The sequence below is a fragment of the Engraulis encrasicolus genome, chromosome 13, assembly GCF_034702125.1.
Source record: "Engraulis encrasicolus isolate BLACKSEA-1 chromosome 13, IST_EnEncr_1.0, whole genome shotgun sequence".
NCBI lineage: Eukaryota > Metazoa > Chordata > Actinopteri > Clupeiformes > Engraulidae > Engraulis > Engraulis encrasicolus.
The window spans coordinates 47,510,841-47,529,541 of NC_085869.1; the positions used below are offsets into that span (position 1 = coordinate 47,510,841).

Here is an 18,701-nt window from a genome sequence, read left to right on the forward strand (position 1 = left end):
TGCTATTTCAATATTGTTTGACAATAAAGAGGCAAAAAAATGTTTGACATATGCGTGAAGGATTGATTACCCCATTGGCTAAACTCACCTAATCAACTGCTGTAGGCTATGGGCACAGGTCAAGCTTTTGGCAGATCACGGTGCTAAATCAGAGGACAGCTCTGCACAAAAAAGATTTCACAGAACCTTCAGATTTATCTCATATCACTATTTTCAATCAGTGTCCGACCTAATGCTGTAACTGCATGGCATTCGCTAGGTTGGATAATTGAGACAACGGGGAAAAGTGAAGTATTTCATTCAGAAAGGCGTCTGTAGTTTGTGGTGATCGAAATGATTGGACGAAACAGCCTGTCAATCGATGTGTAGCAAACTGTTCGGTCCCATCTGTGAGGACGTTGTGGACGCTGTGCTCGAGCTCTCATGGTTCCTATTTAGATTGAATAACACAATAATTTGTTCAGCGCGTCGCAACTGTGAATTGGCAAAACTACGGTCTTCATTGTTGGCAAGGTAAGATTACGAATGTCCATGTTTCTAGCGTTCATTATATGTATGACATCTCGAAACATTTCATTATTATTTTGAGACAACAACCCATGCCAGCTGGCTAGCTCGCTAGTGTATGCTAACAGCATGCTAGCAAGCTAATCCATTTAATGACAGTTAGCCTGGCTAGAGTGCTATCAGGCCCCTTGTTAGGGTCAACGTAGTTATGGCTAACTTATCATTGATCAGTCAATGGGAATGTTTTGTTCCCATTGAATTCTGACGTTTTAGTGGTGTTTACGTTTTGACCAGATAATTGGTCTCTGTGACAAGATACCTCTCCATACAGGAATTGGTTTAGCTATTGTCTCATTCAGTCAGTGGATAATGCTCACATAGAGCTAGCAAAACAGACAAGCTAACGTTAGCAATTTGTGTGACAAACTGCGAACCAACTCATTTAGAGCTAATAACTAGTGCTACCGAGGCAGACAGCAAATATGACTTGGGAATACGACAGCCCGACTAGATGTTTTTATTCAGCATTGTCATAAACCTCATCGACATCGGGCATCTCCTTATTTCGCTCTTACATCTTTCGTTTACCACATCTATCAATTTCTTCGTTTTCTTTATGTACAAAGTTGTGTGTGTGTGAGTGAACTCGGTGTGACATTATGACAATTCGAGGGACATGCCACGGTTGTCAGTACCGAGAAAGATTAGAAATGCTAGCTGCCTGATTGTGAAGTTCAAATGAACAGTTCTTAGACAATTTTGCATTGTCAGTTTTAAAGACTGCTGTGTGGCTATCCAAGTGCAGTCTCACGTTGATGCATGTTAACTTGAGTGTTCATTTCTCTGATCAGATGAACATTCCAAGATACAGCAAATTATAAGTCATAACCTATACAAAGTGGTAAAAAAAAACCTGCTACTAGGTCAGCTACAGGCGTCATTTAGCCAAGTACTTGTATTAGCTGATTTTGCCTACCCCTATATTCAAGTTAACTTAACCAGGTGCGCTACTGAACCTCCTTCTTGGAATGCCCCCCAGCTTCAGTGTCATGAAAGCACACAACAGCAACAACATCAAAACAATGCTGCTATGTTGTTACCCAGAGGCGCTGGTCCAAGGGCATGCTTCAAGTTCAGTTCCATTGGCCGTGGAATTGTCTAGACAAGACAGGGTTCCCACCAGTCATGGAATTTGTTGGAAAAAAAGGGAATCTCAAAAGAGGGTTTCCCAGTCATCGAAAGGCATGGAATTTGAGTGTTTTACATGTCAACATGAATACACTTTCAAATGATTGTGATAGGCACTCAAGACTAAAGGCAGACAAAAGTAACCAATCTGAAGTTACACATTTAGAAGATGCACCATGACCATCGCTTGTCTTTTACTTAGCTTGCTGTCTTTCTTCATTACGAATAACTTCAATTAGTTAATGGAATAGAATAGTTAACTGAATCCAAAGCACTCTCCTCTGAGTCAAGGTAGTAGTTTTTTTTTTAAACTTTTATTCTACATTGGGGTCTACAGACAAAAATGGCGACAAGTTTCTGCTGTCTGGCCTTCGTCAGGGCGTCAGGCTGCTTTTGATTCAGTAAATAATTCTATGAAGCATTAAAAGGAATAGCCAGATGCACCCCTTCTACCTGGAGAAAAGACTGTATAGACCAGGGGTCCCCAAACTTTTTTCTCTGGGGGCCACATTATCGTTCCTGACTGTGATCAGGGGCTGGGATCAATCATGTGGATTTTATACTAGGCCACTGCCTGTTATAGCCATAATTTCTAGCACAAACTAGTTCAGCATTACAAGTGATTGGCAAAAGAAGTGAATACTTCACATGTCTTTCAATTTGAAATACCACAGGTATTCGTTTTAATTTCTAAGCATGTAAATAGCAAGGAAAGGTTAGAAAAATATGGTGATTGACAGTTTATGAGTGATACAATAGAAATAACTTAAAGGAACAGACCACCCTTTTTTGATTTTCACATATTTGCAGTATTTCCCAACATTATTCATGAATGTGCATATAATTTTCATCTCAGTGTTTTCAGTACTTAGATTTATTGGATCAAAATTATTAGCATAGTTTAGCATAATCACTGGAAGTAACTAGTAACTTTAGCATCAAGCCACAAGTGGTCACTGGACGGAATTATATTGCTGTTTAACATTCTGATGAATTTTACATTCATTTTAAAGTGGTTTATAAGTACATTTGATGATGTTTATTTTGTACCATAGACTTGCATTGCAATGCTTAATTTGACTATACTGTTAAACGAGGCAATGCAAACACATAGACGAAAACGATATGCACATTCATAAATTATGCTTGGAAATACAGCAAATATGTGAAAATCAAAAAAGGGTGGTCTGTTCCTTTAAGCTTAGTAGGCCTGTTTATTAAGATTATATAATATATTACTGTAATACTGAGAGAAACTATCAAGACAAGAAAATTCTGGTGATTCACACTTGGTTAGTGAAAATGAAACTGTAGGAATGCCTGTTGATAAACGAAATGAAATATTTAAAAAATATGTTTTATCATTATTTTTTTTCTGTAAGGATTGCTTCTTTGGGCCAGTTCAAATGGTGAGGTGCAGAGAGGTGGAGGGCTGGTCAAAGGGGCTTGGCGGGCCGCATCTGGCCCCCGGGCCTTAGTTTGGGGACCCCTGGTATAGACTCTGCTTGCTTTTCTTTACTTTTTCCGTTAGTCAATTACCTTCCTGTGATGCTTTACTGAAAGGAAATGAAGTGTCACCTTTTCTTCCCATGTTTCATCATCAACTGACTAAGATTTTGAACAGGTGGAAAGACATTCCTTCTTTGGTTATGGCATGTGTAATGTTTCCTTTTTGGAACCATCCTGTAAATAACTGACATCTGAGTGGGATCTGAAGACGAACTGAGCTCCTGATACAAAGATGAACACGGCTTAGTGGTAGGTTTTGTGTAGTAGTTACAAGGTATGGCAGGCTGCTGCCATTGTGCCTTTAGTTACAGTACAAAGCTAGGCCCACCTGTGTCTGCTGTTTGCACTACATTGCATTTTTTGGTGTCAAGTTTGTCTGACCAATACGCTGATCCTCATTTTTTCTCTGGCCCTCAAACATTTGGCATCAATGATGCAGCAACACTGCATGCATCATAAGAATAAGTAGTGGGGCTGGTTGTTGTAGCTAAACACACTATACAGAGGCCTCAGAGAGAGAGAGAGAGAGAGTCACTTGATGATTCCTCATCTGAGAATTTACTGTCTGTGTTAGATTTGCCAGATTGAGTTCTGTATGCAAGCTTGTTGCGACTGCCAAGCTGTTTCCTAATAGCACCAGCTAGCTGTGTAGCCAGCTATCACCTGAGATGACCTGCTATCCTACTTCTAGTGGTTTATGATGGTGTCATTCATGGAAATTTGAGGGAAAAGAACATGAACAGTAGAGTGATGGGTCATTTAATGTGAAGTCAGACACTTTGGGGCCTGACCGACACAGATTTCAATAGAGGCAGTCGGTTGGTATGTAAATGTAAATGAGCAGGCGGGGCACTCGGAGGGTCACTCTCAGCCTCAAAATGAATGGCAGTGAATGAGAAGCCAGCGCACTGGAGGGTAAATTCAGCTTTTTTAGACTTGTAATTGTCGGGAGCACTTTCATTCAAAGTCCATTGCCTGTGTCATGAATCCAGGGAAACGACTATGAAGTGGCAGAACCATATCGATGTCCGAACGACCACAAGCAGTTGTAGAATCCACAGTCCCCCCACCAAAACTAAGCTGTCAGACTGACTGTTGGTGGGGGGGACTGTGGATTCTACAACTACCTGTCTACCTGTTTTTACTCCTTTCACAGCCTCTTTTGGAAGCAATGAGTCTTGTGCAGCAGCAGCCCTAACCTTGAAGCCTGTGTCAAGGGACCCATATGTTAATGTTTCTTGACTCAAGGGATCCGAGCCTATTTGCAGAAAAACAGCCAACTTACCCACAAGTTAAATACAAACAAGTGTGAGCATTCTCACCAATACATGAGTGAGACATCATAAGCCGGGCAACAGCACAGTCTGAGCAAGGGCACCGTTCGGGGCAGAGGCAAAAATGTAATGTGTGCTGCTGAAAAAGCAGCCAATCAGCGAGGCAGAAAATAACCCGCATTCGTTTCCCTTCCTTTCCCTTTCCACGATTCTCATTACAGGTAAAAAAAAGAAAAGAAAAAAAACCAACCCCTACATAATGTTCCCCAGACCAAGGTTTTCAGGCGTCTAATCACATCAGGGCTAATTTTATACGTGGCATTGTTTGGCATTCTCTGCCTGCGCTCGCCCTGTATCTGTCACAGGTAATATTTATAACGTTGGGGGGGTGATGCATTAGCGCGGCAAAGGGGTGAACAAATGCTGGTGCGAGCATCAGCACCCTCAGGAGAGCTAGCCTACTCTTCTCGCCTGAAGAGGAACAAGCTCCATTTACATTAGCCCAGGCCCCCAACACAAACACAATTACATTATTCAACAGAATTATTCAGAGGCCCGGCGCGTTTTAATACACGTGCGCCGCCGGCAAGTAGGTCATTTCTTCTTTTCCCTCTTTTTCTTTCTACGTATTTTAACAGAGAACGGATTTTCAGGTAGGGATGTTTAGTAGGTATAACATTAACTTAACAGCCGTATGCTTTTATTTTATGTGATTGTCTGCTGTAATGTACTGATGTTCAGTTCAGACCAAACACATCAACTTATTAGGGTTTTTTGTCCCCTTTGTTTTTCTGTGTCTACAGCGATCTACAGCATTAGAAAGCGTTTGAGCGTGTTTCTGGATGTTGGTTGTTTGCCTTTTTTCATTCAGTGTGCCACTGAACAGCCAACATATTCTAACCCTCAACTGCTTTTGAGTGCAAGGCACAGTTGTCAAGGCGCCGCTGATTCATCACCCCCTCAGGCCTGGATAACAGCATCCCACCACCAAAGACAGAGGAGCACAGAACAGATAATGATTGTGTTCGCACTGCAGCTCAATTTGAAGGTGTCTTCGTTTTTTTCAACCTGCAAAAACGGCTTCATCTGCAGTGGTCAGTCTTTTTAGGCCTTGAGGCCTCCCTCATAGTTCTGGTGGGAGCATGCGCCTTTTGAAGCATTGAGGAGGGGGAAAATGTTTTCATTCATTTTACTCTTTTTACTCGTGTTACATTGAATTGTATTCATTAATTTACATCTATAAGCAACAACTGGACGCATCTTTGTCTATATCGGACTTGTTTTAGGGTCTTTTTGACCTTTAATTAGAAAGGACAGTGAACAATGTGGATAAGGAAGCAGTGGACAAGAGAGATGGGGTCGGTTTGGGTAGTGACTCCAGATTTGAACTTGGGTCCCCCATGGGTAACATGCCCATTCCTGGTACAGTAAGGTGGCGCAATGTGTCACACAACCCTCGTATTATGCATGCTTGAGTATGCAGGTGGCAAGAAGAGCCATTCTCTCCCTCCTACTGCACTTTTTCTTAATAATCAGTGTCAGTGGTGGCTCGCCCTGTGTGTTGTGGAGAGTGACACGAGTGTGCAGGGAAGGGTTCAGTCCACACTTCAAACGCCACTGCCCTTTCTCCTCTGCTGTGTCCACGGCTCAGGCCTTTCATCTGCCTTTATGAAAAGGTCAAGCCACGAAGGGGGGCAGGGAGTTTTGCATTGTGAATTTAGTCCTTTAAAAGGTCTCTCTGCCTGCACGCCCAAAAAAAAAAACCTCTGAAGACTGACCTTGGCACTGACGGTCAGCTACTGCATGTTGTCTTCAAATCGAAACCGAAAAATGGCTTTGCACTGATGGCAATCAATCATATGATATGGCTTTTGGTTCAGGGACATCTTCCAACACCATACTTGTTAAATCAATCTCTCCTACTGTATGTTGCACGAAGATGCTTCCCTTGATGCTCACCTACCGTAAGTGTAGCCCAGGTGGCTGGGGGGCCTTTTTCGATATTCTACATGAATTTGCTCATAAATAAAAAATGACCCTGGAATGCTTTCCAGTTTAAGAATACACAGTTCATGTTGTATTCTTTAAGCCTTCAGCATGATAAAGATATTACACTGCTATGGCGTAGCAGGCTGGTTATGTGGCACACAGATACTAGTTTTGCGATAGACTGTCACACTAGTCTAGTCTGTGCCTGTAAGACTCAAAGTGGGGTTGAGCTATCGCTGTGGCAACCACAGTGCTAGTACACCAGTGTTGCGGTCTTGTTCTGTAAACACAATATAAATCCCCCTCTAAGTATCTCTGGCTGTGGTTGCAAACTCACCTCACTGCCCATTATTTATGTGCTCCGCAGTCATGCGCCGGGTCCTGAGAGTTAACCAGGCCGTTTGTTCCCGCTTACGGTTGAACTTCTGCACTCTTGTGAAGAATAACTAGGTTTTTTTCCCCCACCTCCTTTTAACACGTCGAATGGCGGCGTTTACCTGTTCCCCAGTATCAAGTGACGACAGGCACGCGTCTTCAGTCGCACATTGCTTGCTCTCTCTCTGTCTGTCTGTCGGTGACGAGTGTAGAGTGTAGCAGTATGTTTGTCCCCAACCGCTCTGCATCACCCCCCACTCCCCTTCCTCCTCCCCTCCATGCCTGGACTTTAATGAGGATGGACCCGTGTCCACCACATGGGCTCTGTCATGTTTCTCGCCTCAGCGAGACTGCAGGCCTGCGCTCCCCTCCACCGCCATCGCCATCGCCATCACCACCACCACCACCCCCCAGGGGACCTCATTAGGACTCCACGCCTCCCCCCTCCCTCCCCTTCCTCCGTGGAGGAATCGACAGCGTCCCTTAGGGAAAAATGTAAATAAATGTATTTGTCACTTATTCTGTCTTCCTTCCTCGTTCGTTTGCGCTTCCACCACCCCCTCCCCCCCTCTCCCTCCCCGTTTCTCTCGCTTTCGCTCTCCCACTCTCTCTCCCACTCTCTCTCTCTCTCTCTCTCTCTCTCTCTCTCTCTCTCTCTGTCGTGCCCTCTCTATGCACCGCGCGTTTTGTTCTGGAAAAGAAGAGAAATTGCATCGCGAGGCTTAATTAGTAAGTGCTGCCATTACGCTTTCTTTATTATGCAAATGGTGAGATGGGGGAGAAGGAAGTGTGCGTGTGTCTGTGTGTGTCTATGTCTGTGTGTGCGTGTGGGTTGTGTTGGTGGTGTTGGTTGGTGGGGTGCGTGGTGTGTGTTAGTGGTGGTGGGGTAGACCGGTGCTTGGAAGTGTTGTCTCACCAGTCGTGTGCCAGGTGTTTGCTGCCTGAACGCTAGATGGGTTTCTCTTTTTCTGTTCTCTCTCTCTCTCTCTCTCTCTCTCTCTCTCTCTCTCTCTCTCTCTCTCTCTCTCTCTCTCTCTCTCTCTCTCTCTCTCGCACACGCTATTTCACTCAGTTTCTTTTCTGCCTCACTCTCTATTCCCCCCACCTCACTCTGACTGGCTCTGTATTTCTCTCTTTCTTTCTGCAGAAAGAAAAGGCAACTGTACTGTGAAATCGTTGGACAAGCTGTAATTATTATTTGAGAGATTTTTTTTGCCCCCCCCTCCCCCTCCCCACCTTTCGTCATTCTCCTCTCCCTCACCACCCACCTTTCCACTTGGACAGACGTGAGTGATTTGGGGCCACTTTGATATTTCTTTTTGTCACAACTTCAGCACGGAGAAAAACATGCGGCACGCGGGTTTGTGGGGAGTTTGATGGCTGTCAGGCACCCTCACCGCCGTCACCGGCGCCGGCATCTCCACCATGTCCATCGCCACGGTAGCGGCCGTGCGTCTTATTTCATCATCCAGACACCACCTCCCTGATGGGCCGTGGGACGGTCGGGGCGGTGGAATCTGCGTACGTCTTTCTGTCTGCATCTTTATGCGAAGTGGTCAAGGAAAAGGATGTGGGCGTTTTTGGTAGGGGAGGGAGAAAAAAAAAGTCCACAGCGGATGTATTGGTAGGGTGACGAGTCATTATGGCACTGAGGAAAATGAAGCGGTGCAGGACACAGATGCACAGACATACACACATACACACACACACTCAAACACACACTCAAACACACACACACACACACACACACACACACACACACTCAAACACACACTCAGACACTAGGGATGGTACAAACCGCACCGAAAACCGAAACCGTACAATTCACACACCATACCGAACCGTGAAATGCAGTCCGTGGCAAACCGCAATTCATGTACTACCCAGAAAAATATGTAAAGTAGAGATTCTAGGAGTATCTTACCCAGTCTCTCTGATTAATACATTACCATTTAAGACCAATCAGAGGATGACACAACTAAAATCACACCATTTTCACATTATAAGCCTATAAAAACCATATGTAGGATATTTAGTGATAAGTCTGATTCTATTAGCCACTTGAAAGAGGGCATTTGAAAGGCTGACGACAGCTGATTCAACTTGTGCATCATCATTTTATAATTACAGTTATATAAATATTGTTCAATATTCCCAGTGCACCATTTATCATGAACTAAATAAGAACCGTAGAGAACCGAACCGTGACCTTGATACCGTGATATGGAACGAACTGTGAATTTTGTGAACCGTGCCACCCCTATCAGACACACACTCGGCTACGTACATACATGCAAAGTCGCACACTGCAGGACACTGATGCACACACACACACACACATACACAGAGTCACACACCCTCACACAAACGCACTTTGTAACTGCAGGCTGAGAAGTACATACGTGTAGCCTGCGGTAGTAACACACACACTCACAGACTCTACTCACATCCACACACTTAACAATTGGGAGTAATGAAGAGAGGTAAAGCATAACGGTGCATGGACAAACTACATTGTTAACACCCTTAAATTCTGCGTCATTTATTTATCTCTGAAGTTCTTTGTCATTTTAGAAGCATCGGGATAAGCCATTGGCTAGAGTCGTTTGACGTCAAGCATCTATATTTAACTGTTAACCTTGTTGAGTTTTTCTTTTTTTAAACATCGAACATCAGCTTCTTTGGGAAGCGTTGTCTTGCCAAGCTACATGATGCATTGCGAGAAGCGTTTTTCTATCTTCCTCTCTCTCTCTCTTTCTCTCCCACATGATGTACGTAAAAGTTGTTTCTGGTCAATAGGTAACTGTTATTTCAGCGTCTCACTCCGCCAAACCAGACCAATGACTTCCTTGGATTGGGCAAAAAGCGACTTTGGCATAGTACGCAATGTGCACCACCCCCTGCCCACAAAAAGGTTTTTTTTTGGTGTCTGATTTTAACGTGTGTTTGTGTGCGTGTGTGCGTGTGTGCGTGTGTGCGTGTGTGTGTGTGTGCGCGTGTGTGTGTGTGCGCGCGTGTGTGTGTGCGCGCAATTAGCCCCTGCTTTGACACCTCCCTCGGATTTATGATGATCAATATAAACGGGCCGCCATTCGCCACTGCATTTATTTTACATTGCCTCTGACAGCTGCTCCTTGTAATTGAATAAGTAAGAGGTTCATTTTCTTCCTTGAGTTGAGCTGGGCAGGAGGAGGGAAACTATGGTTGTGAGATGAGCTGGGGGATAAAACAGTTGGGGGCTCGTCCGTCGTTGGAGTGAGTGGGTTCTCTTGCACCCGGCCATTTCATAGCCCAACCAACCCCCCTCCGGCAGAATTGAGATTGGGCGGCCTGTCAGATTCTTACAGGTGTCACCGGTGTCCAGGGAATGGCATGAGGTTCTCACATTACGTCTGTGTCATGAGCCAATGGCTTTACTGTGTGTGTGTGTGTGTGTGTGTGTGTGTGTGTGTGTGTGTGTGTGTGTGTGTGTGTGTGTGTGTGTGTGTGTGTGTGTGTGTGTGTGTGTGTGTGTGTATTTGCGAGAGATTCAAACCATATTCTTCCAATTATCATGCCTTTCTTTAAATTTATTTTTAACGATCACTTGTGAATAGCAGCTTCTGGCATATTGAATGTGCAATGGCTTGTCAAGCTGCTCTCACTCTCTCTCTCTATATAAAAAACACAACCGCATATACAGTGATATTACGTCCACACATGCTCACAGCTTGAGGCACCGGGCTTGTGTGTGTGTGTGTGTGTGTGTGTGTGTGTGTGTGTGTGTGTGTGTGTGTGTGTGTGTGTGTGTGTGTGTGTGTGTGTGTGTGTGTGTGTGTGCCGTTCGCCTCGTCTCCTCTGCGTGTTGACACCTCTCACCCACTCACCCGTGTGTAGCTCACGCCTCCGTTTGTCAGTGTGACGACGTCGCCTGCAATTCCAGTGCTGGAATGATGAGTGGTAAAAAAAAAAATACACATACACCTCCTCACCAGTGAGGCTCTTGTGGCAGAGACATGTGAGATGTGTGACTGGTGCTGCCACACTTTTGTTTCTCTGCTTCTCTCCACTTCACCCAGTTTTTGTGACTGGCTAGAAAAAAAAAATCTCCCACAAGCATTGGTCAGGCAAGTTTTCAATGGCTGTGTCACTCTCAAGAAGGTGTGCTGGCTTTGTCGGCCTTCGCTTTCCCAAATGGCTTGTTCTTCAGCTAATGCGAGATTGCAGCCTTGTGGAGCTCCCTGGAATATTGCACCAGTGTGTGTCGCTGATGGTCTGTGTGTGTGTGTGGTGTGTTTTTTTTCCTTTTTGATTTTCGGGTGCTTAAACAGTAATATCGAAATATTAGCACTGCCTGCCAAGGCCCAAGGGGCGCAGGCTTTAATCGAAAAACCACACGCCTGTCTGGGCTCATACAACCGGCACAATTGCAGAAAATGCCGCCCGAGAAATTGTGAACACCTCTCGATTCAATTACCGTCACATCTCAAATCGAGTCTCCTCAAACATTCTTATACGGGCGAAACGGCGCGTCTCATAATTGCCGAGCGAGCGAGCGAGAGAGAGGCGCGCTCGCTATCTCTCCACCAGCACCCGTCCACAGTGCTCCCTGCGTCGCCGGGGCGAATATAATGTAAACACTTTTAATGAATGCGACGTCTCCTTTCCCGGGATGCTACTCTGTGTCGAGGACCCAGAGCTGACGCGTTCATTTGAAGTGGCTGAAGTGGTGATTCAGGAGACTTGTGGGCTGTCTGTGCAACGTTTCCTGCGTCTGTGTGTTTAGTGTTTGCAGTGTGTGTGTGTGTGTGTGTGTGTGTGTGTGTTTAGTGTTTGCAGTGTGTGTGTGTGTGTGTGTGTGTGTGTGTGTGTGTGTGTGTGTGTGTGCGTGTGTAGTGTACACTAGAGTACATGAGTCTACTACTGTAAATGCATATGAATTGAGTTATTGTGGCTCGCTCTGTGTAAGATGAAAGAGACTGCGCTGTAGTGAAAGGAAGTGAGACTGGATCCCCCCCCCCCCACTCTCCCTGTAAGGATTAGGCGATACCAGCCTTTCTTAACCTTTGTGGAAATAAATTGTTAAAAAGACCACTTTTCAAATGATGTAATTGTTTCTCAGGCATTTACTCATTCTTGTTCCCCCAATATGGTGGTGATAACGGTTAACTTAAGACTACCTTTTTAACTTGAAATTCCGTCATGAATGGGATATTGGGTGTGCATTCGATGTTACCTGTCATATCTGCAGTAGATCCGAGGCGGTGGCGGTTGTGTGTTTGGTAGGAGCATAACACAACATAACATCACAGAGCTATTAACGAGGGTTAGCTGGTTAGTTAGTTGGCTTCCATTTGAACCTCCTCCTCTTTTGAAGCGCACAGAGTAAGTGCTCGTTTTATAAAATACCGGGTCATTCAGTGAACATTTTGCACAAAGGAGGACCAGCGGAGGCGAGACGAGGCGAGAGTCATCAATGAGAAATGGAGGCTTTCTGAATATTTGGTGTAGCTGTGCTGGGGGGGCGGGGGTGCAGTGCACAGCAGTATGTCTTTAAAAGACCGGGCCATAAGCCTCAGTCTCACTGCACCTCTGACCCTGCTTGAAACCTCCTCACAGTGAGGGGTGTGTGTTTTTGTGAGTGTGTGTGTGTGTGTGTGTGTGTGTGTGTGTGTGTGAGTGTGAGAGAGAGAGTGTGTGAGATTGTATGAATTTGTGTGTGTGTGTTTTCGAGCCTGTGTGCATGTGTGACTGAGAGTGTGTGTGTGTGTGTGACCTAAGCTGCTCCCAAATGCCCCCCGCTCCACCCACACACCCCGAGTTGACACAGACACCCACGCACATACGCATGCACACGCACGCACACACACAGAGTATGCACGCAAACACAAGTGCGCACACGCACATCCAGCAATAGATGGGGATGGAGGGAGGGGTGGGGGGGTGTGAGATGGAAGCGATGGGAAGGTGCAGCCTCCCACCGTTGCGCTGCTTGGAGCCCGGGGCTGCGGCTCAGGCGCTAATGAAGTGCTCAATTTAGCCAGTGACGCGCCGGCAGCGTAGCCGGCGCACCTGACTGGCTGAGAGCGCCGCTGACATCACGCCAGCCGGCCGTTGATTTGCCGCCGTCCCCCAGCTTTTTTGGGAAGGGAAAAGGGGGGGTAGAGAGAGGGAGACTGAGCCTCAGCCATCCATGGTCCTCGGCAGTTAAGCTTACGGACAGAGCAGAGCAGAGCAGCCGCTGCTGCTGCAGAGCGAAAGGCGAAGAGGAGGCGCACAACAACACAACACGGGACAAACGACAGAACGGAGAGCGAAGAAGAACAGATAGGGGGAGAGAGAGAGAGGAAGTGAAGAAAGTGAGCGTGTGTGAGAGAAGAGAGGGTGAGGTGGAGAAGAGAAAAAGGTTAAATCAGTTATAAAAAAAAACAGAGGGAGGAGGGAGGGGGAAGCTGATTTGGGGAGTTTTAGTTTTTTTTTGTTCCCCTCTTTTCCTTCTTTTCCAAGCGGCACCGCGACTTCTACAGCCAATGCATCGTCTGGTACTATGGAAACTAAAGCATTGACCAATGAAAGTGATGGAGGTGACAATGTTGCAGGTGAGTGATGGTTTGTCTGCGTGCGCACGCCGTACCTCTCCAGCACTCATTCATTCGGTCAGCTGAGGAGGTCATTTATACTCCAAACAATAAGCGTTGGGGGGAAGAAAAGAAAAAACGAGAAAATGAAATTGGCGTCTTCCTGTGTCAGCCGTTAAACTCTCATTTCTTGTCCAACATGATGAACAAAAAACATCTAGAGGCATAAAAAAAGCTGTGTTTAGATAGCCGTTTTCCTTCTCCCCTCTAAGCCTGGTTTCCATAGAAATAGCCAGCAGGTGGTCCGCCACCAGCCCTCGTTAAAAGTTTTGCAGGCGATGGTGTGTGTGTGTGTGTGTGTGTGTGTGTGTGTGTGTGTGGAGGCGGCGCGATGGTGTGTATCTTGTGTCTGTGTGTGTGTGTGGTCGCGCCGGGTGCTGTGTTTTGTGTCTGAATTGGCTGTTTTTTTCCCCCTCTCTGTCTCTTTCTGTTGAGTGCAGTCGCGTCTCAGTGACCCCAGGATGGCTTCCTTTTACATGGATGCGAGCGGTTTATTTGCCCTCTACCCTGGCGGCTGTTAGGGGGTGTAGGGGTGTGTGGTGTGGTGCGGTGCGGTGCGCTGAGTGAGAAGGCTGCTGATGCTAATGCCTTTACTACTGCTCTGTGTGTCTTTTTCCTGTTTTAAACGGCTCCCATCAGAGAGCCAGGCTTAACTTGGTTGGTCTGGAGATGTTGAAAGGGTGTGGGAACTGATTAAAATGGATCCGCCGCGACATGCGCGTCTTGTGGAGAAATTGATTTTTCTTTCAGAAAAGCGAAGAAGAGCGAGCCACAGATTTTGCCCTGTGATTGTGTGTGTGTGTGTGTGTGTGTGTGTGTGTGTGTGTGTGTGTGGTTTTTTTTACTGTGGTTATTTTTTTTTATTACTGACAGTAATTGTTTATGTCAATCATACCCTGAAGCAAAAAAAAAGGAAAAAGTCAATGTTTTTTTTTTCTCTCCCCCTCTTCTGTGTGCAGTTTAGTGGGGGTTAATTAAGGTCTCTCGTTAAAAGTGCTAAGTCTTTAAAAACATTCACTTTGATACCCCCACCACCCCACCGCCTTTCTTTTTCTTCTTTTTAAAAAAAAAACTCTCATATGTATTTGCGTAATAGCTTCATAATTCTCGACTAATTGCCCTGATTGTGTATCCCAGAGTCTTACCTTGAGGGGCCGATTAGGAGGATTCGTTTGTGCACAGCACAGACAGACACTGAGTGAGCAGAGCTCTTCTTTTTGTACAATTATTTCGTCGAAAGCCGCAAACGCTGGGCTCTGCGGAACCCTGCGAAAAAATGGGGTAATCGAATCTCACGGAAAAAAAAAATATGGCAAAGGGAGAAAAAAAAATAAAGTGGGACAAGGTTACACCTGGGATTGATTCATTAAGCCAGGCAAATGGGCGTCGCCAAAGGCCACACTATTCATTATCTCCTTGTATTTGTGCTTCTCTGAGTGTGTGTGTATATGAGGGTATGTGTGTGTGTTTTTCTACTTCTCCCTTTCTTTCTGCAGTGAATGTGTGTGCGTGTGTGTGTGTGTGCACGGGTGCATGCGAATTCTGAGTGTGTGTGTGTGTGTGTGTGTGTGTGTGTGTGTGTGTGTGTGTGTGTGTGTGTGTGTGTGTGTGTGTGTGTGTGTGTGTGTGTGTCGGTGTCAGTGAGCTCACGCACGAGCGTGCGTGTGTGAATTCTGTATGTGTGTGTACGTGTGTCATTGAGAGATGGCGAGAGGGAGCGACGGCAGAGGAGTCCTGCCGGGAGACAGATGGCAGGGCTTTAGAATGGGCAGATCAGGGATCTCAGAGGGAAGAGGAGAGGAGGAAAGAGAGAGAGAGAGAGAGAGAGAGGAGGAGGAGAGGGCGTGTGTGCGTATGTGTTTGTTTTTTCCTTCGTTTTTTGAGCACCTTTCAAATAATCATATTTCCTGTGCTCCTCTACCGGGCCAGCGGGCTGGCTGTGTGTTATTGTAGTGCAGTGTTTCTCAACCTTTTTTTAGGCGAGGCACCCTTTCAATTCATGAAAAATGTCAAGGCACCCCAAACTAACAAGCATCCGATACCACACAAGCTTAGAAAAGTAAATCATTTGCAGACGTAACGTCACACAACCTACGATTGAAGTTGCAGCTTATTGGGGCAACCTAAATTTACTTTATCGTGCGTAAATGGCAGACGAAAGATCCCACTAGCTTATTAATTTACACAAATATATATTAATTTACACAATTTATTTATCAGTCTTGTTTCCGCGGCACCCCTGAGGGGGGACTGCGGCACCCCAGGGTGCCCCGGCACCCTGGTTGAGAAACACTGGTGTAGTGTGTGTTAGTGTGTGTTGGTGTACTTCGCTGTGAGTTTTTGTGTGTTTTTTGACTGCGAGTGCCATTGTTGTTGTTTGGCCCCGCAATACACAGCCACCTTCGCACGGCGCAATAGCAGACTTTTTATTTATTTTTTATTTTTTTACTTTGAGGTGTGCGCTTGTGTGAACTTCAGAGAGAGTGAGTGAAGCATTGGCGGAGTGGAGATTGCAGATGGTGAGAAGAAGATGAGGAGTGGCTCCTGTTTGATGTTCACTCAAATTGTGATTGCATGAGAGGAATCCTCCCTGGAAGAAGTTTATAATGATGGAGGACGACGGCTGCCGATACCATAATACGCAAAGGGTCAAGGCAAAAAGGGGAAGAAAAAAAAAAACCCACACTCACTGCCTCCCTCTTCCTATATTCTACCCATTCATTCTTTCATTCTGTCTCTCGTCCTCTTTCTCTCTGGCTCTCATTCCTTCTCTCCCTCTCTCTCTCCACCCTCTGTCGCCATTAAATGAAAAGATGAATTAAGCAGCAGGTATCTGAGCATCCCCAAAGCATTAATATGCAGCCGCCGCGCCAGCCAAATGTCAATCATCTCGAAATATAATTGGCTGTGAAGTAATAATAATAACACCGTGATGGGGATTATATTAAAGCGGACACCAGCCCTGTGTGTGTGTGCGTGAGTCTGTGTGTGTGTGTGTGTGTGTGTGTGTTTGTGCGTGTGTGCGTGTGTATGCGTGTGCACTTGTATGCAGCTGCTGTTCAATGAGGGAGCGCATAGCAGACGTCTTTGTGCCATAGAATGGGTTTTAAATTATTTATTTTACATTGTTTATTCGTATTAATTTTGTTCTCCCATTGTCTGCCAAGTCTGAAAAGCTGCGCTTTGAAGGGCGTGCAAGTCGCTCTGTGTGAAGTTATGTCTATTATTCAAATTAAATGTAATTATTATGCGGAAGACAAAAAAAATATGTCGACTTGAGCATTTACCTTTTTTTCCAAGTCACAAGAATGTTTTGAGTGCATTTGCCTTGGTGTGATTATAATTATTAATTTAAATAATTCATGCATAGCACTTGATGTATAGTTTTTTCATCTATATCGGCAACCTATGTGTATGCATTCAAACGAAAATGACTATGGGGCAGTGGTAATGGGGCTCTGCTGTAATTGCGGTGTAAGGTTGCAATATCAGAGTTCTCCTCTCTGTGGTTGTCATCCCCCTGGACGCCCGTGAGTAGCATAGGCTGCTGGATGACCGTCACGTCAGACAGACAGCGAATGGCGGACTGGAACACTGTCCATCCATCCGTCCGCCTGGAAAAACAAAGCTTGCGCTTGGCTTGGCTTTGCCTTTGCCTTGCCTCTCTTCCCTCCTCTCCTCTCCTCACCTCTCCTCTCTTCTTCTCGCCTCTTCTGGCACAAACTGCCCAATTAGCTGTGAGTGTAGACGCAGAAGCACAGCTGTTCCCCGCTCTTCTCAAAAGCGCCGGCCGTGTTTCTTGGAGAGCAAAGAGAAGCACCCAACACCCTCTCCTTGCTGCGTCCTACACATACACATACACACACACACACACACACACACACCATTACACATACACACTACCCCACTACACCCCCCCCCCTTCCCACATTCTCAAAGACTCACATTCATCCACATACTCTGTACTCACAAACGCACACTCAGAGCCCTTGGGACCAGAGACAGGCACTAGACAGCTTGGTGCAGACAGCCTACTTCAGCTGTGATGCCGAAAAAAAATGTTTTTTTTGAATAATCTAAACAAAACAAACTAGAAAAAAAATCTTGCGTTGATGTGTGCAGACACGGCGTTGCCCCAGCATTTACACTTCTAAACAAGTGTTTACTTTTTGACACCGTTGAAGATGGCTTGCGAAATAAATCCTTCTCTAAACCTAGATTCTCTGTCTGGATTTGAATCAAGGCCAGGCAAAGGCAAGCCAACGCCGCCGAGAGTCATTGTTGCAGCGCAGCGCAAAGCGGAGCTCACGGATCTGAAGTGTTTCGGTGGCAGAAGAGTCGTGTGTCTGGACATGCCTATTGCAGCAGAGTCCCCATAGTGAGCGAGAGCGAGAAAGAGAGAAGGAGAGAGAGAGAGAGGGAAAGATGGAGAAATGGAGAAAGAATGTTGGGGTCAAGTGCGCACAGTAGTGGGTGCTCCTCTGAGGGCTTGAATGGACTCTTGAGACAAAGACCGTCTCTCTTGCCTCCTCAGCATGGTACAGCTGCAGCATCTCTTCAGACATAGCACACAGACGCCGCGATTATTTTAAAGTGCCGCTATATTTGTGTCATCTGATTTGGTTTGTCTATTTTTTTTTTTATTTGGCGTGTTCCAATATGCCCCAAAAATATGTTTTTCTTCCCCCACTTTGGCTCCCTAACAAAGTAGTGTGCAGGATTTTTTTTATCCAGGCTAGCGCAGAAAGAATTGGGGTTTGTGTGTTTGTCTGATGCACGCGCGCGCCCATGTTTTATGTGAGTGTATGCACACGAGTATGTGCCCATGTATGTGTGTGCGAATGTGCGCGTGTGTCCGGGTATTTGTGTGTGTGTGTGCGTGCGCGTGCATGCGTGCGCGCGTGTGTGTGTGTGTGTGTGTGTGTGTGTTTCTGTGTGTGTGTTTCTGTGTGTGTGTGCGTGTGCATGTGCGTGTGTATGTGTGTGTGTGTATGTATGACAGCGTGTGGTGGTGGCAGCGGGGCTTTGGCAGGCTGTCAGTGTGACTGCAGGCGCTGGCTTGTGCTATGTGTGTGTTGCTGTGTCGGGAAGGAAAGAGGGAAGGAGTGCAGGAGAGAGGGAAGTGGAGAAATGAGGCCCAGCAGAGGGGTGACGTCTCTCCTCTCCTCCTCTCCTCTTGTCCCTCTCTCTCCTCTCCTCTCCTCTTCTCTTCTCTTCTCTTCTCTTCTCTCCTCTCCTCTTC

At 45.9% G+C, this 18,701-nt stretch overlaps 1 pseudogene; it reads left to right on the forward strand.

Moving 5' to 3' along the window:
- The first annotated feature begins 296 nt into the window (after window positions 1-296).
- Window positions 297-18,701, forward strand: part of LOC134461273 (R3H domain-containing protein 1-like) — a 66,515-nt pseudogene continuing 48,110 nt past the window's right edge.